General features: G+C 41.9%; 1 long non-coding RNA gene across 1 annotated transcript; it reads right to left on the reverse strand.

Annotated features, from left to right (window-relative positions):
- Window positions 1-1,247: 1,247 nt before the first annotated feature.
- LOC110346839 (uncharacterized) lies at window positions 1,248-25,403 on the reverse strand. Its single transcript, XR_002391095.2, has 3 exons — window positions 24,295-25,403; window positions 7,889-7,997; window positions 1,248-2,838 (listed from the first exon to the last, which is right to left on the reverse strand). It is a non-coding gene; the product is annotated as an uncharacterized LOC110346839 (long non-coding RNA).
- Between the last annotated feature and the right edge of the window lie 262 nt (window positions 25,404-25,665).

The raw sequence follows: 25,665 nt of genomic DNA on the forward strand, positions 1-25,665 counted from the left end.
GTGCCCCTGAGCTAAATCCCCGGCCCCAACAATTTTTTTCTTCTTCTCACATAATGATCTGTCTAGTTGAATCGTTTTGTAGAGTTCCCCTAAATAACCCATTGGAATTTTACTGTAACTGCCTTTGGCCCATGAATTATTTTGGTCAAAAATACACATCCAAGGGTCAGGGATTTAGCTCAGTGGTTTCGCCGCCTGCTGCGCAAGTGCAAGCCCCGAGTTCGATCCCCGGTACCAAAAAAAAAAAAAAAATACACATCCAACTGGTGTTCTCATGTTCTCACATTGATTCATTGATCGATTGATTTTTTAAATTATTGGTACCTGAGATTGAACCCAGGACCTTGTGCTTACGAGGCAGGTGCGGTGCCACTGAGCTAAATGCCCGGCCCTGCTGATGATTTTTTTTCGAGACAAGGTCTCGCTATGTAGTTCAGGCGGGCCTCGAACTCGCGTTGATCCCCCTGCCTCAGCCTCCGGAGTGGTGGGATTTCAGGCGTGTGCCACCACGCCCGGAATGTTCTCAAATTTAAACTACAGTCCTCACTGCCCTGCACCCGGTGCCCTGAGCCTGCAGCTGAAAGGTTCCCGATATCACATTTCCCTTTCAGCATCTCAGTCCTCCGGCGAGGTCCCGCCCCACCGCGAGTGCGGGTCCTTCCTCCCGCTCGCCTGGCCCCGGCGCGGTCCGCTCCGACCTACGGTCTCCCGCTGAGGTCCAGCTATCTCACCTGTCTGTCTTCGGTTCACAGAAGCAAGGGACTGGAAACGCGAGACCTGCCTGGAGAGAGATCGGCAGGAGAAACCGTCACCCTGGCCTCCCTCGGGACGCTTCCGCTGTGTGGGCGCCGGGGTCCACGCCTCAGGTGCACTTCTGCCCCGGCTCTGCACTCTGCGGGGGTTGGCGATCTCCGCTCTACCCGCGAGGTCACACAGCTGGGCTGAGGGACCTGGCTGCAGCTCCATCTTCTCACCGACCGCACTTCACCACTCTCTACCGCACCCCAAGCTGCTTCCGTGTTAATGGTGTTTAAAAAATGTTTCTTTCTAGCTGGGCGTGGTGGCTCCCGCCTGTAATCTCAGCACTCTGGAGGCTGAGGCAGGAGGATCACCGCGAGTTCGAGGCCAGCCTGGGGTACAAGGTGAGACCCGGTCTGAAAAATAAATAAATAAATAAATAAATAAATAAATAAATAAATAAATAAAATTTTATTTCGAGTCGTAGTAAAAAAAAAAAAAAAGACGCTTCTCTCCTAATAAGTTAAACGGTGCAGTTTAATGGTGTTACACATTGTGTAACAAAACTCTGAATCTTTTTCGTCTTGCAAAACTGACACTATACCCATGAAATAACTTTCTAGTAGTTCTCCCTCCCCCAGCCCCTGCCTGACAGCCACCACTTTATGTTCTGCTTCCGTGACATTGACTACTCGAGATAATTTCACACAAGTGGCATCAGTAATTGTTGTCTTTTTGTAACTGGTTTATTTCACTCAGCACAATGTCTCAGCTTCATCCATATTGTACCCTGTGACAGGCTTTCCTTTTTTAAGCCCACATAATATTCTTTTGTGTGTACATAGCACATTTGCTTTGCACACTCATCTGCCCATGGACATTTGGGCTGCTTCCTCCCCAGGCAATTGTGAATAATGCTGCAGTGAATATAGGTGTCCAAATAGCTCTTTGAGATCCTGCTTTCAATTCTTTTTGATATATACACAGAAGAGAAATTTCTGGATCATATGGTAATTCTATTTTTAAATTTTTGAGGAATTAAATTCACTTTTAAACAAATAGCCCAATCCTCCTGGACTCTGCTGCAATATGTTAACTGGTGGCATATTGCCTTCCCTCTAATTAAATTGAAAATAGCAATCATGCTCATATATAACCATTAAAATATGTTTAAGCTTCTTACTTAGGATGCATCAATTACACTGTTGGCAGCTGTAGATGCTTTCACTTCCTCTCAGCCTCGATTAACAAGCTGCTCTTCCCTTTTAACAACCCTCTGCCCGATATCATGGTCACCGGACCAAAAGCTTCAGGACAGCAGGACTTGTTTTGCTCCATGCCATGTCCTAAGCAATTAGATAGTAGGTGGCATAAAATGAGCACCAAAAAAATGAATAAATGAATGAGCACATGGATGAAAGGCCACCCATGAATGCATGGATAAAAGGCCGGGCACAGTTTAAAAATTATTTTGAACTTAACCCCAAGAGAGAATAAGAAATAGTTCAGTGCCTCTTGTTCTAGCAGGCAAGAAGTAGACGCAGATGGCAAAGAGACATTTGATGATATGATTTTTGTCAGAATGATGACACCATCCTTAAAACAAACCCAGACTAAAGCTGTGATAGAAGCACAGGATCCTACCAAACACATGGATAGCCAGGCGTGGTGGCGCATGCCTGCAATCCCAGCACTCAGGAGGCTGAGGCAGGAGGATCACTGTGAGTTCAAGGCCAACCTGACTACATAGTGAGTTCAAGGCCAGCCTGAACTACTTAGCAAGACCCTGTGTCAAAAACAAAAACAAAAACAGGAGGATATGCAGAGTTTGGAAACCCATGGGGTTTTGCCAGATTCGTGGCATTAGGGCTCCAGGAAAGGAAAGCCAAGAGAGAGTCCCTGAGGTGCAGGATCACACTTGCCTTCTCTCCTGCTGGACACCACGGGCGCCGGGGGACCATTCGAAGCAAAAGCACTGTCACATGGAGGGGAAGACTCCTTGTGGCCAGCTTGCTCTGCACGGCACTGCCTGATATTCTCGATGGGGTTTGCAGTATGAAGGCAAGGAGAGGGCTCAGCGTTCCTAGAGCAGTGACTGTCCTGCAGAGACAGCAAGCTGTGCTACTGCCCTTCCATCTTTAGACTTAGAAAAGAAACTGGAGGGTACAGAACTGTACTGTATCAAAAATTAAATTTATTTTTAATAAATTTTATTTATCCCATCCCCTCTCCCCACAAAACCCCTCCCCTTTCTATGTACAAAATAAAAATTAAATTTAGACTGAAGAAAAATTACATGAATTTATAAAGTGTATAAGCCCTGGAGCAAGTCACTCAGTGGAAATTATGCTCTAGCACATTTTAAAAATTAGTAAATTTCGGGGCCAGGGATTTAGCTCAGTGGCACCGCATCTGCCTGGCAAGAACAAGGTCCTGAGTTTGATCCCTGGTACAAAAAAAAAAATTATTAAATTGTAAACTGTGTTCCATTCAAATGAAGAGATTAATTAAACAGAAAAATATCTTTGAATAGCTTTGTTCCCCAAAAGGAATACAAGATGAGGTTAGGTTGCTTAGTGAGGATATGAAATCTTTTCTCATTCTCTTAATGGAGAATTTAAATTCAGACCATGAATACAGTAAATATGGGACCTTTTATATACTGAGTGATGTAGAAGTCAGCAGAGTTTCATGGAAAACCCACTAACCCTGGGCTCAGAAGACTGAGGCAGTTGCTCTGACCACCTTCCACTTTTAGAGAAGTATCAGCACACACCATCCACTGCCAGCAGAATTATGCAAATCTAATATGCTTCTCCCCAACAGAATATTCTCCATGGGCACCTACCGCCAACAGGGCACAGCCTGGCCATCGATGCACAGTGAATTCTGTCGGGATCTGGCTTGTGCACCTGGCCAGCCGGAAGGAAGGCCACCATCTGCTTCTCTTCACGCCAAGCACCCCTGCCTGCTTCCTGCCCTGCTTGCTTCTGACTCCCTGCTTCTGCTCCATTCTCGCATCTGCCTCAGCCTGAAAGCCACTTCCCACCTTCCTCCGACCCTGTCCACTGACCCATGTCTATGCCTAGCAGTGACAACATCATTATAGGTAGTTATTTGCACACCTGCCTCCCCATCAGACTCTTCCTGTGGCCAGTTTTTCATTTCTGAATGTAAGAGTGCTAAGTAAAATGTCTCCCAAAAATCTACTCCCAAGGATGGCTTTTGTTAAGGAAGGAGCAAGGATCATGTTTCTGTCTTTGAATTCTCAGAACACTGCAGTGCGTGCCAGGTGAGAGGTTTTTTTGTTTTTTTTTTTAGTACCAGGGATCGAACTCAGGACCTTGCACTTGCCAGGCAGGCGCAGCACCACTGAGCTACATCCCCAGCCCCTTACATGAGAGTTCTTAATGAACAGTGTGGATGAATGAATCTATAAAATGAAGATGTAAGTGGCTGCACCAGCCAGGTGCTGTAGGCACAGAGTCATGCAAGATCATCAATATTAAAGTTCTCTGAACACCAGGAGCATTATGCAAATACAGAACTGTGTGATCACTGGTTAACATCTCTGGTCCGGTTTTAACTTGCATTGACTACCTGGAAAACTTAGTACCAATGCCGATGGCAGTGGCGGCTAAGATTTAGCAAGTGCTTAACTCATTTAATTTTTGTTGTTGTTGTTGTTGTTGTTGTTACCAGGGAACGAACTCAGGCCCTTGCACTTGTGAGGCAGGTGGTGGCACCACTGAGCTAAATCCCCAGCCCAACTCATTTAATTCTTATAAAAACTTATAACAGTAAGGAATAGTAATTTTTCCTTTTTTCAGATGAGGAAGGTAAAGCTCAGAGAAGTTATGGAATTTGTCCCCCCAAACTGCAGAAGTAGTAAGTAGTAAATCCAGGCAATCTGCCATCCAAATTCCAAATCCACACTTCCTCACCACCCTTAACTGAGGATTGAACCCAGGGCCTTAACATACTCAGGCCTTTGTTTGTTTGTTTTTTGTTGTTTTTTTGTTTTTTCTTAAACAGGGTCTCACTATTGTAGTTCAGGTAGGCGTTAAAGTCACTACATAGCCCAGGCTGGCCTCAAACTGGTAGTGATCCTCCTTCCTCAGCCTGCCAAGAGCTGGGACAGGCATGAGTAACCATGCCAAGTGCCAGGCCTTTTTCATTTTTTTACTTTTTTTTTTTTTGAGACAGGGTCTTAGTAAATTGCTAAATTGCCCAGGCTGGGCTCAAATTTGCAATCCTCTTGCCTCAGCCTCTCAAAGTGCTAAGATTACAAATGTATGCCCTCACACCAATCTCATGTCCACACTCTTGGGTTTGTTTTTTTTTTTGTACCAGTGATCAAACTCCGGTCCTTGTGCTTGCGCAGTAGGCAATGAAACCACTGAGCTAAATCCCTGGCCCTCATGTCCACACTCTTAACCACTTCCTATTACTGTCTCCAATATATGACCCTGAAGATGAACCCTAGATGTAATAGGAATCAAGCCATCCTTGCCTCGTAAGCACAAGGTCCCGAGTTCGATCCCCAGAACAAAAAAAAGAAAAGAAAGAAAAGAAAGAAAAGGAATCAAGCCAGGCATAGTGGCACACACCTGTAATCCCAGCACTTGGGAGGCTGAGGCAGGAGGATCGTCATGAGTTGGAGGCCAGCCTGGATTACATAAAACCAAACAAAGAAAGGCCAGGGATTTAGCTCAGTGGTGCTGCCACCTGCCTTGCCAGTTCTATCCCTGGCACCAAAAACAAACAAACAAACAAAAGAGTCAATTAGCCCACATTGTTTCTTGTTCTAGTTTGAGTCAGAAGCAACATACCTTTCTTAAACTCTGTTTCCTTATATGTAAAGAAGAGCTATTAATTGTTCCTACTGCACAAAACTGTTTACATGGATCATTTCTGACACTACCTCGGGTCACAACGCCAGGAAGGGAGTCAAACCTAGAGCTCAGAGTCAGGAATTGATTAATTTGCAATGGATGCAGCAGTAAAGAGAAGCAGAAGGATCACAGGGAACAGTGGATCCTAATTTAGAAAGAGCTAAGCATCTATTAATGAGTACTTCTCTGTGGCCAGACTGATGCCAGGTCCAGTGTACTAACTCAGACCTTATTCATCACAGCCAAGTAAAGCGGCTCCAGGAAGAATATCAGCGTTCACAAGACAAGACCTCCACTGATTCTTTGGTGCTGGTGGTAGTGGCTGATGGCTAGGTAGACCAGATGGAAGAGTAAGAAATGGAAATGAAAATCTATGACATGTCACATGCCTAACAGCAGAGGTGTGCATAAAGAACAAGAGAGAAAACAGCACTAGCAGGTACTTACAGATGGTGCTTGGATCCGGAACAGCCTTTCAGGCATGTTAAAAAAAAAAAAAAAAAGCCAAAAGCCTCAATCCACCTGTAAAGAGGTTGCAGCTCCTTCTATCCAAGCAATAGTGAAATCAAGCTGGGCTTGGGGATCCGTGGGACTCCTAGCCCCTGAGTGGCCCCAGGGAAAGAGGATTTGGTTAAGGCTTGTAGCATGATTTCATTCATTTCCTGGACCAAGCAACATTATTTGCTAAGCTTCTGAGAAAACATGGAGCCTTTATGCTGAGAAGATCTAGATGGCAACTTCCCACGTGCAGTCAAGGTTGTTTTGATTTGATTTGGGTGGATTTTTAGTTTCAATTTTTTGAGACAGAATCTCACTATGTAGCCCAGGCTAGCCTCTGATTCATGACCCTCCTACCTTAGCATCCCAAGTGCTAGGATTACAAGTGTGCACCACCATGTCCCGTGCATTCAGTCTAACCAATGAGGAAGCTACGAGAACCGGGGAAAAAAAGGACTCAAAGTAGATTAATGCAGCATTGTCCCTAAGCTGGAGACTTAAAGAGAAAGGCAGGGAACTGATGAACCTACTACTAGCTAGAAACTAGCAGGTAAAAACTAACCAGGAAGGTTTTACAAGGCACTCTTGAGAACGCTCTGAATATCAGAGGGAAGAATGAGTTCAGGGAGGAAGGAGTTCCTCCTGAACACACAAGGCAGGGCCGGGCCACAGCGGGCCGGGAGCAGGCGCGAAGCAGCCTTCTCCAGGAAGAGCCGCGGCCTCGAACTGTGGTGTTTAGAGAACAGGCTCTTCGAAACATCATCCTCAGAATTAAAACTGGAAAATCAAGACAAAAGATGAGGCAAGCCATCTGCAGAGGTGATTCACCCCAAGCAATAGCTTTTCTGAACGTGTTTGCACAGAAGCTTGGGGAGGTCTCAGTCCAACACTCGAGACTAAATCAACCCCCTGCTTTATGCCTCTGCGCCTTGGCACATGTCATCCCTTCTGTCCATTTGCTCTCCTGTTACCCTTCCTTCCTTTCCTCAGTCGACTGGATAAACTATACTCCTTTCAAAATGCAGCCCAGGCATCATCTGTTCATAACCCGTGCCTCAGAAAGGCATGAATCATTTCCTCACCCTTCTCCTTCTGCCCTGAGGACAGCTTACATCTGAAGATCACCTCACCTAGCACATCGCAGGCACTTTCAGGACCGAGATGAGACTAAACCTCTTTACCCAGCTTTACCTACCACGGTGCCCCAGCCACATGGATATCTGTAGTACATTATCTGTGGTTTAGAACAAAATACCTGAGGCTGCCATTTTATAAAGAAAAGCGGTTCAGTCTCATCTGCCCAGTGGCAGACTCTGGGAGGCTGAGGCAGGAGGATCACAAGATCAAGCCCAGTCTGGGCAGCTGAGCAGCGTAGCAAGACTCTCTTAAAAACAAACACACAGGGCGAGGAATTTAGCTCAGTGGTTCCACCGCCTGCCTCCTGCCTTGAAAGCACAAGGACCCAAGTTAGATCCCCGGTACCAAAACAAACAAACAAACAAACAAACAAAAAGCCTAGGGATATAGCTCAATGTATGAAAGCCCTGGGTTCAAGCCCTAGTATGGGAAAAAGTTTTGGAGTCTGAAAGTCCAAAGTTGGGCAGCACCTCTCATTTGTATTCTAGCGAGGGTTCCATGGTGGATGGGGCCACAGTGGCAGGAGAGGGTGAGGAAGAGACATGTGGCGAGGCAGGAAGTCACAGACCCGCAGGGGCCAGCTGCACTGCTTCATAACCACTTGCTCTTCAGGGAGTTACCGGGGGTCCAGGGGAGCCACACGAATCTCGTCCACGCACGCACCCTCAGGACCCACAGGCCTGCTTCTTCCAGTCGGCCTTCTGTTTCTGTAATCAGTACCAGAGGTACCTGGGAAAGAGAAAAGGTTTCTATTATTTCGCTTTTCAAATTTTATTGTATTACTAAATATATTTGTATCACTAAATATATGCAATATGTGAAGCTTACATACATCTTAGGGACTGGATACGTGCACACAACATACCTTGATTCTTTCTACTTCCCTTCCCTTCCCCACTCAACCCCTCCCTCTGTCTCTCTATCCCTTTCCCTATTTTTTGTTCACGTTTGTCACACGCATGATTACATTCATAGTGAGTATTTAGTACCTGTACATGGTGCATCTTAAATCTTTTTATGTCCTCTTCCTCTCCCACATCCCCTCATCCTCAGTCTCTTGGATCCCTTCCCATTTACAAAAAGATCTATCTCCCTGATTCCTTTTATCAATCTTTTATTTTGCCCTTTATTTGTACTTTGCATTACTCAAATGAGAGAAGCCATATATTCTTTAAGTAATTTAACATTCATTACGTTTTCCAGGTGAATCCATCTCCCTATATTGTCTTAAATTTATCCATCTTTATGGCCAAGTAGTATTCCATTATGTATAAACACCACATTTTCTTTTTTCTTTCGGTACCGGGGATCCAACTCAGAACCTCATGCTTGTGAGGCAGGCGCCAGAACCACTGAGCTAAATCCCAGGCCATTACCACATTTTCTTTATCCATTTGTCTGTTGATAGACATATAGGTTGCTTCCAGGATTTAGTTATTATGAATTGTGCTGCTATAAATATAGGTATGCATATATTTCTGTAATGTGATGTCTTTTGTTCTTTTGGGAAGATACCTAGCAGGGCAATAGCTAAGTCAAATAAAATTTCTATTTTTAGTTTTTTGTGGACTCTCCACTCTAAATTCCATAGTGGCCGTACTAGTTTACATTCCTACCAACAATGTAGAAGGGCTCCTTTTTCCCACAGCCTTGTCAGAATTTGTTATTATTTGGTTTCTTGATACAACTAACTATTCTTTCTGGCAAGATGAAATCTCAGTGCTGAAATTTGTATTTCTCTAATGGTCAGAGATGTTGAACATCTTTTCATGTGTTATTGGCCATCTGTACTAATTCTGAGAAGTGTCTATTAATTTCACTTGCTCTTTTTTTTTTTGGTACCAGGGATCGAACTCAGGACCTTCTGCTTGCAAGCCAGGTGGTGGTACCACTGAGCTAAATCCCCGGCCCTCACTTGCTCATTTTTGATTTGATCTTTTATTTTGAGTGGTCTACTCTTTTTGAGTTCTTTATATATTCCAGATATTAGTCATCTGTCTGAGGAATAGCTGGCAAAAAGCTTTTTCCCATTCTGTAGGTTGTTTCCTTTGCTGTGCAGAAGCTTTTTAATTTGATATGATCTCATTTGTTGATTCTTGCTGTTATTCTCGCTTGTGCAATTGGAGTTCTGTTCAGAAAGTCCTCACCTACATCTATGACTTCAAGAGTTTTTTCTATTTTATTTTCCAGTAGGTTAAGTGTTTCTGTTTTAATATTTAGATCTTTGATTCATTTTGATTTTAGTTTACATGATTAGAAATATGGGTCCAGCTTCAATCTTCTGCATGTGGACAGCCAGTTTTCCCTGCACAATTTACCAAAGAGGCTGTCTTTCCTCCAACATTTGTTTTTGGCCCCCATCAAAGATCAAATATCTGGGCTGGAGATTTAGCTCAATGGCACTGTGCCTGCCTGGCAAGAGCAAGGTCATGAGTTCAATTCCCAGTACTGAGGGGAAAAAAAAAAAGATCAAAGATCTGAATGTGTCTGAGGATGTGTCTGCATCCTCTATTCTGTTCCATTGATCCACATGTCTGGTTTTTTTGTGGGTTTTTTTGGTACCAGGGATCAAACTCGGGACCTTGCGCTTTCAAGGCAGGCGGCAGAACCACTGAGCTAAATCCCCAACCCACATGTCTGTTTTTCGTGCCAGTACCATAAAGTATTTATCACTGTAGCTTTGTAGTGTAACATGAAGTCAGGTATTGTGATGGCTCTAGTAGCTGGGATTGCTTTGCTACTCTGGGTCTCTTCTGGTCCCATATGAATTTTAGGACTGTTTTCTCTAAATGTGTGAGGACTGCTATAGGTATAGTACTTTGATTGGGATCACATTAATCTACATAACAGTTTTGGAAGTATGGCCATTTTGACAATATTGGTTTGGCCTATCCAGGAGCAGGGGACATCATCCCATTTTCTGATATCCTCTTCTGTCTCCTCTTTCAAGAAAAAGTTTATTTTGGATCATGGTGTTAGACATTTGGTCTTTGGTCAGTTGGCCCTGGTGCTTTCTGGGCCCATGACAAGGCAGTGCATGGCAGGGAGGACACAGTGGAGCAAGCTGCTCACCTGATGGTGGAATGGACAGAGAAGGAGAGAGAGAGAGAGACATAGAGTGTCCCATAGTCTCTTTCAAGGGCACACCCCTAGTGAGCTAGGCCTCACTCTTAAAGGTTTCCAGAACCTCCCAGGAATAGTGAGCTCAGAACCAAGCCTTCTAACACATGGGCCTTCAGAGGACATCCCAGAGCCAAACTGTATGAAGCAGCCTCAACATAACCATGTTGGGATCAAGTTTTCAGCACAGGAATCTTTGAGGACCACACTTAAGCAATATCCAGACCATAGTAATATTTATCTCAACTGATGAACTAAATGGATCAGGAGAAGGGAGAAGTAATATGCCTACCCTATGCTATGCACCAGAACCTTTGGATAGGACCTGGACATGGTGGCACATACCTGAGATCCCCACACTCTAGGAGGCTGAGGCAAGAGGAATGCAAGTTTTTGCTTATTTATTCATTTTGTGGTACTAGGGATTGAACCCAGGGCCTTCACACGGAGCTACATCTCCAGCCTCTTTTTTTATTTTTAAATTTTTAGACAAGGTCTCATTAAGTTGCCCAGGCTAGGCTTGAACTTGTGAACCTCCTGCATCAGACTCCAGAGTGCCCGGATTAGTGGTATGCATCCACCATGCCTGGATAAGGATTGCAAGTTTGAGCCTTCCCTAAGCAACTTTGCAATTCAGTGAGTTCTTGCCTCAAAATAAAAAATAAAAAGGAATGGGGCTGAGGATTTAGCTCAGTGGTTCTAGCACCTGCCTTGCAAGCTCAAGGTCCCGAGTTCGATTCCTGGTACCAAAAAAAAAAAAAGGACTGAGGATCTAGTTAAGTGCAAAGGTCCTTGGTTCCATCCCCAGAGTCCCCTTCCCCAAAGAATCTTTGGATATGTTATAGTTTAGACCTAAAATCAGCCCTCAAATTCTCCTCCTCCACCTCCTCCTCCTCCTCCTCCTCCTCCTCCTTCTTTTTCGGTACCAGGGATCAAACTCAGGCCTCTTGCTTGCCAGGCAGGCGCTGTGGTGCTGAGCTACATTCCTGCCCCCCATCCCCCATTCTTTTTTTTTTTTTTTTTTTTGGTACCAGGGATCGAACTCAGGTCCTTGCGCTTGCACAGCAGTCAGAGAAACCACTGAGCTAAATCCCAAGCCCCCATCCCCCATTCTTGAATTTGGAGGTAGGGCCTGGTTGGAGGGGGTAGGTGTCTGGGAGCATGAAGTAGAAGGCTGTGTTTTTGGCCCTGGCCCCTCCCTTTCCTCTTGCTGCTTCCTGACCACCATGAATTGAGCAGTTTTCCTCCACCAAGCCCTTTCACCATGCTATTTCTGCCTTGGAGTCAGCTGACCATGGACTAAACCCTCTGAAACAGTGAGCAAAAATGAACCTCCCTTCCTTTAGATTGCAGGTGTCAGGTATTTTGTCCCAGTAACTGGAAAGCTGAGTAATACAGGCAAGTAGGGCTGGTATATTGCATACTGTAATAGGTTTGAGGGCAGTATCAAAATCCACATAAACTAAAATATTTTTATATTTATTGAAAAAGAATTCCACTTTTTTTTTTTTTGGTACTGGAGATCGAACTCGGGACCTTGTGCTTTTGAGGCAGGCAGGCGGCAGAACCACTGAGCTAAATCCCTGGCCCTGAACTCCACATTTTTTAAATGACAGAGTAATTTAGTAGCAAGACAACTGTATAAATAAAAATGTGGGATATGCTATAAAATATGCACAAGAATAAGAACCAGTATAAAGCAAAGGAGGGATTAAATCCCCAGGTGGGAATCAGAAAATGTTTCACAGAGAAGGAAATGACTGATCTGGTTCTTGAAGGATAAATAGGAGTTTGTCAAGTTTGATGGTTTAGTGCCAGCATGACTGGATTAAGGATATCTGGATACCTGGTGAAGCATTGCTTCTTGAGATGTCTATGAGTGTTTCCAGGGCAGACTGACATTCTGGCATTTCATTCAGTGGACTGAATAAGGAAGACCTGCCTGCAACCACAATGGGCAGAAACTATCCGATCATCTCCCTCTCCCTCTCTGCCCCTCTCTACTACTTGCCCTCTGCCTGGAGCTGGGACACCCATCCTTTCCTGCCCTTGCACATCAGAACTGCAGGCTGTCTGGCCTTTGGACTCCAGGCTTGCTCCAGCATTCCTCCAGCCTCTCAGGCTTTGGCCTGGGACTGAGAGTTACACTTTGACTCCCTTGATTCTCAGCTCTCAGACTTGAAGCAAATCATGCTACTGGGTTTTCTATTCCCAGCCTCCACAATAACGTGAGTCAGTGCCACTGACATATCCCCTCTCATCTATCCCTCATCTGTCGATCTATTCACCCATACTATTGGTTTTATTTCCCATATTCCAGACTATAGAGCAGGGGCAAAGGATGCTCAACAACAGCTATTGTAGGTAGGGTCTTAGAAGCTCCTACATACATCCTATTCCCCAACATAGGCATAACTACAACTGGGTGCAAAACACTCGAGGAAACACAGTGTTTACACTGGGCATCACATCTCTACCTAAAAACTGGGGGTTCCATAATTATGAAAGAGGAGAATAGGTAATGGGAGGCAATTATGCCCATATTTTAGACAACAAAACCAATGCAAAGAGTGGCTGCATTATATTCATGGTGCATTCAGGAAACTGTACATATTACTTTTGGCTTACGCATGAAGTATAAAGTAGGAAGAATGAAGGATGATGGAGCTAAGAAGATAATCAGGCAATCAAATCACAAAGTTATGGCCTCATGTGCTTCTCCAGGCAATCGATGACTCAATTCCTTTGTTTTTTTTTTCCTTTGCAGTATTGGGGATTGAACTGAGGATCTTCACACAAGTTACATTCCCAGCCTTTTTAAATTTTTATGTTGAGTCAAGGTCTCACTATGTTGCCCAAGCTAGGCATGAACGTGGGATCCTCCTGCCTCAGCCTCTCAAATGCTGGGATTACAGGCATGTGCCACTTTGTCCAGCTATTAGATCAATTCTGTAAATTGAGTTTGGGGATCTTCAAAAATGAAAAGGAGACCCTGGGTACCAGTGGTCACATTAATACCTCTCCCTCTTCCTTCTTCCTATTCTTTATTTTATTTATTTATTTATTTATTTATAGGTACTGGGGATCAAACTCGGGTCCTTGCACCTGCAAGGCAGGTGGCAGAACTACTGAGCTAAATCTCCGGTCCAAGGCCTGGAGGAGGGAGGGGTTTTTGTTTTTGTTTTGTTTTGTTTTTTGGTACTGGGGATCGAACTTGGGACCTTGCACTTGCAAAGCAGGTGCCAGAACTACTGAGCTAAATCCCTGGCCCTTCCTACTCTTTAAATGCAAAGAAATAGCAGCAAAAATGAGAAGGGTGACAATGTCTTGTCAGCATGGTTTTGTAAAGAATCTGAGAGATAAGGACAACTAATTTGATCAAGATTCAGTGAAGAAAATCTGCAGCAAACCACCTGCTATGTATATGTATTCAATCCAGGTAACCATAACAGTCTATTAAAATAGTAGTGCTTCTGGCCCACTAATGAAAAAAAATAATGTAAGATGAGAAGAGAAAGTGTTTCTTGAATCACAAGAGGAGAGAGTGGAGTTAGCACAAGCGGGAATGGGTAAACGTGGCATGCTGGGTGACGCATCCGTGTAATCCCAGTACTTGGGAGGCTGAGGCAGGAGGATTGCTGGGAGTTCAAGGCTGGCCTGCACTACACAGTGAGACTCTGTCTCAAAAAACCAACAAAACAAATGGGAAGGGGTGAGCCTTGCACTTCCTGTCCCCTCAGGTCTGTGACAATCCAGCAGGTCTCAATGGGTTGTGTCAAGACACCACTAGCTACAGTAGAGCTAAACTGCGACTTCAGCAAGACCACAGACCCTCTCGGGCTCTCTTATTGAGGAGATGAGAGGACCAGATGGATTAAGTTTTCAGAGCCCTTTCTACTTAAACATCATAGTAAGGAAAAATCAGATAACTAAGGATATCTATGGTAACACAGCAATCTCTTCCCAAACACATTACAAAAGTTTGTATCTAAAAAAGAAAAGAAAAAAAATCTTTGTATCTAATTCTTTGAATTGGTACATAATTGCATATATATGTGTGTAACATGGGACATTTCCATACATGCGTATATTCTATAATGATCAAATCACAGTAATTAGCCTAGCCATCATTTCAAATATTTATCATTTCTTTGTGGTAAGAATATTCAAAAACTCTTCCAGCTATGCAACTTATTCTTATAGAAAACTGCAGGATAGCTGGGGAGTGAATGGGCAGATGGCAATATGATCTTACAGGCTTTGAGACAGCAGATAAAATTTTTTAAGAAAAAATTTTTTTTTTATTTTAAGAAATTGGTAAAAAAAATTAATTGTATCTGGGCATGGTGATACATGCCTATTATCCTAGCACTCAGGAGGCTGAGGCAGGAGGATCACCACAAGTTTGAGGCCAGCCTGGATTACATAGTGAGTTCAAGGCCACCCTGCAGGACTCTTGTTGAAAGAAGGAAAGAAAGATCATAAGGCTGGAGATGTAGCTCAGCAGTTGATTTTACCCAACTTAGGCAATGTGAAATAGATAATTTGGACTTCACCAAGATTAAAAACTTTTGTGCTTCAAACAATACCATCAAGAAAGTGAAAAAACAGGGCCAGGGATTTAGCTCAGTGGCTCCACCACCTGCCCCACAAGGGCAAGGTCCCGAGTTCGATCCCCAATACCAAAACAAAAAACAAAAACAAAAAAAAGAAAGTGAAAAAACAATTCACAGGGTGGAATAAAATATATGAAAATTATGTATCTGATAAGGGATTTAAGATATTTGTATATACAATATATTTACAATTCTTGGGCTGGGGATTTAGCTCAGTGATTCTGCCGCCTGCCTCACAAGCATAAGATCCTGAGTTTGATCCCCAGTACCAAAAAAAAAAAAAAAAAAAAAAAAGAATTCTTATTACTTATTAAAAGGCAAATAGAAGTTATATTAAACTCAATTTTCTGAGCTCGGTGTGGTGATGCACGCCTGTAATCCCAGCATTCTGGAGGCTGAGGCAGGAGGATTGCTGTGAGTTCAAGGCCAGCCTGGGCTATACAGTGAGTCTGAGGCCAGCCTGAACTACATAGTGAGATCCTGTCTCAAAAAAAGGAAAAGAAAAGAAAAGAAAAAGAAGTTCAATTTTCTGACATATACAATCTCTTTGAGGGAAAAGAAATGGCATTCTAAGACTATGTTTTAAGGAAAGAATGGTAAGCTTTTGGTTATAGGTACAATGTTGTCCAACTGCCATTTTAGCTTCCTTTTTATTTTCTTTGTGCTGAGACTTGAACTTAGGACCTTATGCACACTAAGCACACTCTACCACTGAGTGACAACCCCAGTCCCCTTTTAGCCTTATATTTACCCACTCCTATCATGCTTTTGTCTCATCGAGATTTCACATCTAATTTCAAATCCCTTTGCATGTCTTAGAAATTTAACTTTACCTTTCTAAGTCCCAGTTTTCTCATTTGTAAATAGAGAAAAAAGTTACTGAAAGAACTCTGGAAGAGCATAGCATGACAATGCAGGACAGGAAAGATCACTTCAGTCACGTAACTAGTAACTAGAGGATCAAGTAAACATTGAAGAAATGGAAAAGTAAATTGAAAGTGTTGGCAGCAGGCAAGATTGCTCAGAAGATAGACCACGAGGGCTTGGAGATGAGGGCAGTGCATTAGAATGCGCACTCTGAAATACTGGAAAAAGGAAGAAGGTTGAGAAATGATCCAACAACTACTGTATGGCTCCAAAAGAAGGAATCAAGGGCCAGGGATTTAGCTCAGTGGTGCTGCCACCTGCCTTGCAAGCGCAAGGTCCTGAGTTTGATCCCCGGTACCAAAAAAAAGAACAAATTAAAGATCATTTGATTGAAGAGGCAAAGGCTAATGGTATAAAAATTTATTCACCAAAATTACTACAGAAATTTTTCCAAATCTAGGGAATGAGATAAATAGACAGGTTAAAAAAAAAAGTATTTAGAACCCCAAATTGACACAACCAGAAAAAAGCAACAACAAAAGAACTCCCCAAGATACGTCATAGTCAAAATCCCAGAAATTCAGAACAAATACTTAAAGCTTTTAAATAAAAATATCAAAAGACTTATAAAGTCAAACTCATCAGAATAACAGCAGATTTTTCAACACAAATCTTAAAGGCCAGGAAAGCTTGGAGTGATGTTTTGAAAACCTTAAAAGGAAACAACTGTCCATCAGGATTACTATATCCTGTAAAATTACCCTTCCAAATTGATGGAGAAATAAAGACTTTCTGTGAAAAAGACCATCAATTTCCATAAAGAAATTGATCGCCAAACCAACATTTCAGGATTCTTTCTTTCTTTCTTTCTTTCTTTCTTTCTTTCTTTCTTTCTTTCTTTCTGTACTGGGGATTGAACTGAGGGCCTCATGCATGCTAGGCAGGCACTTTGCCCCTGGGCTACACCCCCAGCCCAGCATTGCAGAAAATACTCAGAGGAATCCTTAAAAGAGACAATGAGGTCAACATCACCCAAGAGCCCAAAAGAAAGAGTAGATCTCACTGAAAGAGGAGTTAAAAACAAAAGAAAGAGGGCTGGGGATTTAGCTCAGTGGTTCCGATGCCTGCCCGCAAGCCCAAGGACCCAAGTTTGATCCCCGGTACCAAAAAAAAGAAAGATTAAAAAAGAATTGAGCCTGAAGAAAAAATAATACAATGATAAGAATCAGTAAATATCATTCAATAATAATACTGCTATAGGGGAAAGAGGTGTAACTCTCCAACCTACTAGATATCCAAAACGCGCGTTCGTGTTCTCCAGAATGGAAGAATGAATTCTAGGAACAACAGAGGTTAAGAGTAGGAAAATTTATTGAGAAAAAGATAGGTTTTGTCTGAGACAGAAGGGGGACCGGAAAGTGGGTTGCTCACCCATCGCACTTTCCAAAGATGTTTTAATTGCTTCTCAGCCTTTTCGCTAAGATCAAGTGTAGTATCAAAGATGTTTTATACAATGAAGCCATGTGGTGAGGCTGGTACAAAGTGGGACAAAATTCTAAGACCCAATGGAAATTTACAAGGTGGCCAGGAGGTGGGACAAAACCATGACCAACCAATAAGATTACAAGTACAGTCACCCAGGTAATATTGAGTAAATGGGGATCAAATGGGAAAACAAGTCACATACAAGGAATTTCACATTTAGAATATCAATCACTGCTATCTATCTCTAGGGGAAGAAGCACCTCTTTTCCTTTTTTATAAAGCTAACCAGTTGGCTCCTTGCTGTGTTGGCTCCTGGAGGGCTGGCGCCTTAAGGGAGGCCCTGTCTAACTGCCTACAAGATATCTAATTAACTTACCTACCTACAATATTACTAGATGTAAATGGTCTTACTCCTTAATCAAAAGACACAGACTGAGAGTTTGCATCAAAGAACAAACAAACAAACATATATATATATATTATATGTTTGTTTGTTTGTTTGTTGAGTCAAAGTCTCACTTTGTAGTACAGGCTGCTCTTGAACTCACTATGAAGCCCAGGCTGGCCTTGAACCAATGGTGATCCTCGTACCTCAGCCTCTAAAGTGCTGGGATTACAGGTGTAAACCATTACTCCTGGCTTACAACAAAACTATATGTTGCCTTCCAGAGACAAACCTCATTCACAAAGAAACACACAAACTGGAAATGAAACAATGGAAAACAATATTCTATGCAGCTGAGCCCAAAAGTAACGAGCATTAGGTGTATTCATTTCTGACAAAGTTAATTTCAAAACAAAACTGATCAGAAGAGACAAAGAAGGTCACAACATATTGGGAAAAGGAATAATCCACCAAGAAGAAATAACAATTGTAAATATATATCCACCAAATGTTGGTGCACACAACTTCATAAAACAAAACTACTTGACATAAAAGGATCATTAGATACTAATGCAACCATACTGGGGGACTTTAATAACTCACTCTCACAAATACAGGCCAAACAGAGAGAAATATCAACAAAGAAATAAAATGTTTAATATCACTGGTCATTCAAGAGACGCAAGAGATGCAAATGAAAAGAACACTGAGATTCCACCTCACCTCAGAAAGAATGGCTGCTATCATGAAATCAACCAATAACAAACGCTGGCAGGGCTGTGGGGAAAGAGGAACCCTAATCCACTGCTGGTGGGAGTGTAGACTGATGTAATCAGTGTGGAAATCAGTATGGAGATACCTCAAAGAACTAGGATTGGAAGTCCCGTTTGACTCAGCTATTCCCCTGCTGGGTATCTTCCCCAAAGAATTAAAAGAATCATACCACAGTGATATATATGCGCCCATGTTCACAGTAGCACAATTCAGGATAGCTAAAACTTAGAAGCAACCCAATTGCCCATCAACTGGAGACTGGATAAAGAAAATGTGGTTTTTTAATAAAATGGAGTATTACTCAGCCGTAAAGAATGAAAAACTAGAGACATTTATAGCTAAATGGATGCATACTTAGGTGATAATTCTAAAGTGAAATAAGTAGGACACACATGTGTAAATACCGAATAGTTTCTCTAGTGTGAGAAACTGAGGGATGGAGATTTAGCTCAGTGGTACCATGCTTGCCTTGCAAGCGCAAGGTCCTGAGTTCGATCCCTGGTACCAAAAAAAGAGAAACTGAAAGTGTAAATAAGGGCTAAAAGGTATAATAGATAATGTGAAATAGGAAGAAAAGGGGTAAAAGGGGAAAGGGAAGTGGGAGGGGTAGGGGTAAAGAAAGAAGGGAAGGGAATTCATATGAGAAAAAGAAAAAATGGAAACAAAGTCTGTAATAGGGAGGGGCGGATGGGGTTGAAAGGAGGGCAGGGGAAGGGGGAAAAAAGAAGAACCAAGATGGATTATGCAAAAGTGCAAATTTCCAGTGATGAATGTCATTATATTGTATACCTTAAATGTACCAATAAAACTCATTAAAAAAAAAGAAATACGATAAGCCATACCATAGGATAAATGGATTTAGCAGACATCTACTGAGTGTTTCATCTAACAGCAGCAGAAGATATATTCTTACCAGGTGCCCATGAAGCTTTATCCAAAACAGATCATATTTTAGGCCATAAAGCATGTCTTTTTTTTTGGTACCAGGGATCGAACTCGGGTTCTTGCACTTGCAGGCCAGGCGTTGGAACCACTGAGCTAAAGCCCTGTCCCAAGCATGTCTTAATAACTACAAAAGAACTGAAGTAATCTCTTGCATTCTATCAAATCACAATGGGATGAAACTAGAGAGCAACAGAAAAAAAGAAAAGAAAACTACACAAACACATGGATATTGAATATTAAACTTTTTTTTGGTACCAGGGGTTGAACTGGGCTCCTTGTGCTTGTGAGGCAGGTGGTAGAACCACAAATATTACACTTTTTAATGCTCAATGGATCATAGAACAAAATCAGGGAAAACATTTAAAAACTCCTCGAGTCAAACGACCCTAAAAATACAAAATATTAAAATCTGAGGGACACAATGAAAAAAAGTTCAAAGAAGAAAGTTAGTGGCTATAAGTACTTACATCAAGAAAAAAACAAAAACAAAAAAACAAAACAAAAACCCCAGCAAGCTCAAATAAATAACCTAATAACGTCTCTCAAGACACTAGAAAAACAGGAAAAATTCAAGCCCAGAACTAGTAGAAAGAAAGAAATTATGAAGATGAGAGCAGAAATCAATGAAACTGAGACAAAAAAATACAAAGGATCAATGAATTAGAGTTGGTTCTTTGAAAAGATAAATAAAATTGATAAGCTCTTAGCCAAACTTACTAAGAAAAAGAAAAGACTCAAATAAATGATTAAAAATGAAAAAAGCTAACCATAGTGGTGCCCGGCTGAGGCAGGAGGATTGTAGAAAAGTTCAAGGTCATCTTGGGTTATGTAGTAAGTTCAAAGGCAGCCTAGACTCTATAGCGAGACCCTGTCTCAAAAAAGAAAGAAAGAAAGAAAGAAAGAAAGAAAGAAAGAAAGAAAGAAAGAAAGAAAGAAAGAAAGAAAGAAAGAAAGAAAGGAAGGAAGAAGAAAGAAAGAAAAAGAGAGAGAGAGATAAGAACAAAATTACAACAGGCACCACTGAAATCCAGAGGATTGTAAGAAACTATTTTGAAAGCTTATAGTCCAATAAATTAGAAAATCTGAAAGAAATGGATAAATTCCTAGACACATAAGATTTACCAAAATTGAACCAAAAAGACAAACACCTGGAACAGATAAATAAGAGGCAATTAAATTGATGCAGTAATTTTTAAAAAAACTAAGAAAAGCTGAGGACCTGAAAAACAATTATATTCCTGACAGCTTCAAAAAACAATTAAAAGTTAAGTGTGATGGTACACGCCTGTAATCCCTTGGGATTATAGCCCCATGAGTTGGTAGCCAGGCTGGGCTACATAATGAGTTCAAGGCCAGCCTGAATTACATAGCGAGACCCTGTCTCAAAATACAAAACAAGGGTGGGGGATTTAGCTCAGTGCTTCTGGCCCCTGCCTTCCAAGCCCAAGGTCCCAAGTTCCATCCCTGGTACCAAAAAAACCCCAAAAGACCTAGGTATTTAATTGTTTTGTTTTTTTGTTTGTTTGTTTTGGTACCAGGGATCACACTCAGGTCCCTGCACTTGTGGGGCAGGTGGTGGAACCACTGAGCTAAATCCCCAGCCCAATGCCTAAGAATCAATCTAACCAAGAAAGTGAGAAATTTCTACAATGAAAACTACTCTGAAGAAAGAGAGTAAAGATTTCTTTAGACACCTCCTATTCCTGGATAGGCAAAATGAATATCTTCAAAATGGACATATTGCCAAAAATAAAATAACGATTCAATGTAATTCCTATTAAAATACCAACATTCTTTTTTTTTTTTTTGATACCGGGGATTGAATTTAAGACCTTGTGCTTTTGAGGGAGGTGCAGTGCCACTGAGCTAAATCTCTGCCCCCCAACATTCTTCCTAGAAATAGAAAAAATAATCCTAAAATTTTATGAAACCAGAAGAGAACCAGAATAGCCAAAGAACTCCTGAAGACAAGGATTGTATCAGCTAGAGTTCACTAGGGTAACAGACTTAATATAATATATGCCTATCGTATATATAAAATTTACAAGGTAGTTTTACAATAACCACGTGTAGAGTCAGGGGTGGGAAGAGGCTGTCTGTGTGCTGGAGAGCTGAATGAACAGAGATGGAAGCTCACTGCAGAGATCCACTGGAATCTGTGCTGGGAATCTGAAGGGTCCATGTTGGAAAGGTGAAGAGTCTGTGTGGGAAGCCAGGAGATGGACATCCAAAGGTGATGGTGAAGACTGAAGCACCTTCAAAGAAGCAGAAGCAAGACTGCCTTCTTCTTTCCCATTTTATTTCATCCAGGCTACAAGCCTATTGGTTGATGCCACCCACACCCAGAATGGGTCTTCCCTCTTCAGTAAGCTCATCATTCATTCACACTCAGAAATATGCTAAGCCATCAGCTGGGCATTTCTTTCTTTCTTTCTTTTTTGGTGCCAGGGATTGAACTTGGGTCCTTGCGCTCGCGCGGCAGGTGGCAAAACCACTGAGCTAAATCCCCAGCCCTAGCTGGGCATTTCTTATGCAAGGTGACATAACAACTAAATAAAACAAAAAGGAAAACAGGAGGCATCACAACCCCAGGTTTCCAGTTATGCTATGAAGCTATAGTAACAGAAGCCGCAGGTACTGACACAAAAATAGAAACATAAACCAGGAGAATGAATAGAAGACAGAAAAATACCACATGACCTTCAGCCATCTGATCTTTGACAAAGAGAAGAAAATATAAGCTTAAGGAAAAAAAAATGCTCTTTAACAGTCACGCTGGGAAAGCTGGCTATCCACATGCAGAAGAATGAAACTAAGCCCATTATCTCTCACCTTGTACTAAAATAAAATCAAAATGAATGAAAGATCTGGATATTAAAACAGACATGCTGGGCTGGGGATTTAGCTCAGTGGTTCCACCACCTGCCTCGCGAGCTCAAGGACCCGAGTTCAATCCCCGGTACCAAAAATAAAAAATACAAAAAACAGACATGCTGAGGCCAGGGATTTAGCTCAGTGGTTCCGCTGCCTGTCTCGAAAGTGCAAGTTCCTGAGTTTGATCCCCAGTTCCAAAAACAACAACAACAACAAAACAGACATGCTGAAACTGCTAGAAGATAACATAAGGAAAACACTTAGCATAGGCACAGGCAAGGATATTGAGAATGAATAAATGGAATTAAATCAAATTAAAAAGCTTCTGCACAACAAAGGAAACAACGAGGTGAAGAGACCACCTATAGAATAGGAAAAAATTTTGTCAGCTACTCTTCTGGCAGAGAAGTAATATCTAGAAAACATAAAGAACTAAAAAAAAAAAAAAAATTAACCCCCCCTCCAAAAAAAATGACCTAATCAAAAAAATCGGCAAGTGAACTAAGTAGACACTTCTCAAAGGAAGTACATATAGCCAATAATACACCCCTCCCCCAAAAGAAGTTCAGCATATTTAGCCACTAGGGAAATGCAAATTAAAACAACTCTAAGACTCCATTTTGCCCTTACTCTTTTTTTTTTTTTTTGAGACAGGGTTTCACTCAGTAATTCAGGGTGGCCTTAAACTCACTATGTAGCCCAGGCTGGCCTAGAACTCATGGCAATCTTCCTGTCTCTGTCTCCTGAGTGCTGGGATTACAGCATGCACCACCATGCCCATCTTTACTTTTACTTTTTTTTTTTGTACTTGGGATTGAACTCAGGATCTTGTGCTGCGAGGCAGGCATGGCGCCACTGAGCTAAATCCCTGGCCCTCTACTTTTACTTTCTGATGGCTATCATCAAGAAATCAAATACGTGGGCCGGGGATTTAGCTCAGTGGTTTCACCACCTGCTGTGCAAGCGCAAGGACCGGAGTTCGATCCCTGATACCAAAAAAAAAAAAAAGATTCAAGAAATCAAATACAGGGCCAGGGATTCAGCTTAGTGGTTCCGCCACCTGCCTCGAAAGTGGAAGGGCCCAAGTTCAATCCTCGGTCCAAAAAAAAAAAAAAGAAAGAAAGAAAGAAATCAAATACAAGAAAAGAAAAGAAAAAAGAAATCAAATTCTAACAAACGCTGGTGAGGTTGTGGAGGAAAAGGAACCCTCTCAGGTTGTGGATGGGAATGTGAACTAGTACAATCACTATGGAAATCAGTAGGAAGGGTCCTCACCAAACTAAAAATAGAAATTTTATTTGAACCACCTATTCCTCTCCTAGATATATTCCTAACAGTTAAAGGCATCATACTATAGTGATAAATGCATATATTTATAGCAGTGCAGCTAGCAAGAGCTAAGCACTGAAAACAGTCTAGATGTCCGTCAACAGATGAACAGATAAAATGTGGTATATATACAGAATAGAATTTTATTCAACCATAAACAATAGATTCATGTCATTTTCAGGAAAATGGATAGATTTTGAGACCTTAGTGTTAAATGAAATAAATCAGACACAGAAAGTTAAATATCACATGGCTTCTCTTATATGATGTTACAGCTTATATCAAATGCCCCCCCCCCAAGCCTCATGCATTCATAGGGAGGACTTTGGAGAGTGACTGGATCATGGGTGTGTAATACTGGACCAGTCCACTGATTGGTTTAGCATAGTACTGAGTGTTCATGATGGAATTATTGGACAGGTAAGAGCCATCCTGGGTATGGATGGCACCAAAAAACAGGCTTGTAGCCTGGATAGAATAAAAAAGGAAAGAAGAAAGTCATGCTGCTTCCTGCCTATCTTCCAATTAGTTCTTTTTGATATAGGGCACTAAGTAATCCAAATAATGAAAATAACCCAAACAATGCTCAAGTTGTTTCTAGGGAAGAAGATGATAAGGGAAGAGACTTTACCCGTACTAAATCTCCAGATTGGAATATGGGACTTCCTCTTTCTCTAGGCTGAGCTTCTGTTAGCTGTTGAAGAGTCTGTTGGAATTCAGCCAGAGACGTAACATTTTTTAGTAAGGCATCAATTTCTCTATCAAAGAGAAAATCATTAGTGAGAAGAGGACGTCCATGAAGCACTTCAAATGGACTGAGGCCTAGAAGTTGAGGTGTGTTTCTTATTTTGATACAAGCTAAAGGTAGTAAATGAGGCCACTGCAGGTGAATCTCCTGAGCCATTTTGTGAAGATCTCTCTTTAGGGTCTCATTTATCATTTTTACCTTTCCTGATGATTGTGGCCTCCAGGCACAATGAAGGTGATAGAGAATGTCCAGTGCCCGAGAGACACTCTGCACGACTGCCCCTTTTAAGAAAGGCCCATTATCACTCTGTAAGCTGTTAGGAAGTCCAAATCTGGGGACGATTTCTGAGACCAAAACCTTTACTGCCTTCTGTGACTTTTATGTTCTACAAGGAAAGGCCTCAACAAAGTTTGTGAAAGTATCTTCCCAGACCAATAGATATTAGAGTCTGTTAGTCTTCGGCAATCTTCTACAGGGTATTTACTATGTCTCTGTATAGCTGGAGGAGCTATGATCCATTTGAGAGGATTGTCCTTTTGACAGAGCTCACACATCTATCTGTTGTATTATCTGAGCAAGTCCCTGTCCTATCAATAAATTTGAAGCCTTCTGCTGTGTCTTGTCTCTCCCCAAGTGAAAAGTTTGATGTAAAGACTTAATAATTTTCCATTGACTACTATCATGAAGGAACAATTTATTATCATCTGACTGTAACTATTCTGATGGAAGGAACTGACACCCATGGGAGAGAGCCCCTTCAATATCTGAGAATATTTGGGTCGAGTATGGACCCTTCCCAGATTGGGGTGCCTGAAGGGGGCCTGAGCAGCTTCTTTTGCTGCTGCATCAGCCACTTGACTACCTTGAGATGCTTCATCAACTCCTTTTTGGTGTCCTCTACAGTGAATTACCACCACTCTGGAAGGCATATAGATAGATAGATGGACGATAATAGTTCATCTGTCTCCCTATGATACTTTATAGGATATCCATTGGCTGTGAGGTAATTTCTTTCTTTCCATATGGCTGCATGAGCATGCAATACTAGGAAAGCATACTTTGAATCAATATAAATATTGACTTTTTGTCCTTGGCTGAGTTGTAAAGCCCTGGTCAGAGGTACGAGTACTGCTAACTGAGGACTAGTTCCAGGCACAAGTGAGGAACTTTCAAGTGTTTGGTGTAGAGTTACTACAGCTTTTCTTGTCCCATTTTCCGTGAAGGAACTACCATCAGAGAAGAGGGTCAAATCAG

The sequence above is a fragment of the Heterocephalus glaber genome, unplaced genomic scaffold, assembly GCF_053883595.1.
Source record: "Heterocephalus glaber isolate CG9 unplaced genomic scaffold, H.glaber_assembly_v1.0 deba00001608, whole genome shotgun sequence".
Classification (NCBI taxonomy): domain Eukaryota; kingdom Metazoa; phylum Chordata; class Mammalia; order Rodentia; family Bathyergidae; genus Heterocephalus; species Heterocephalus glaber.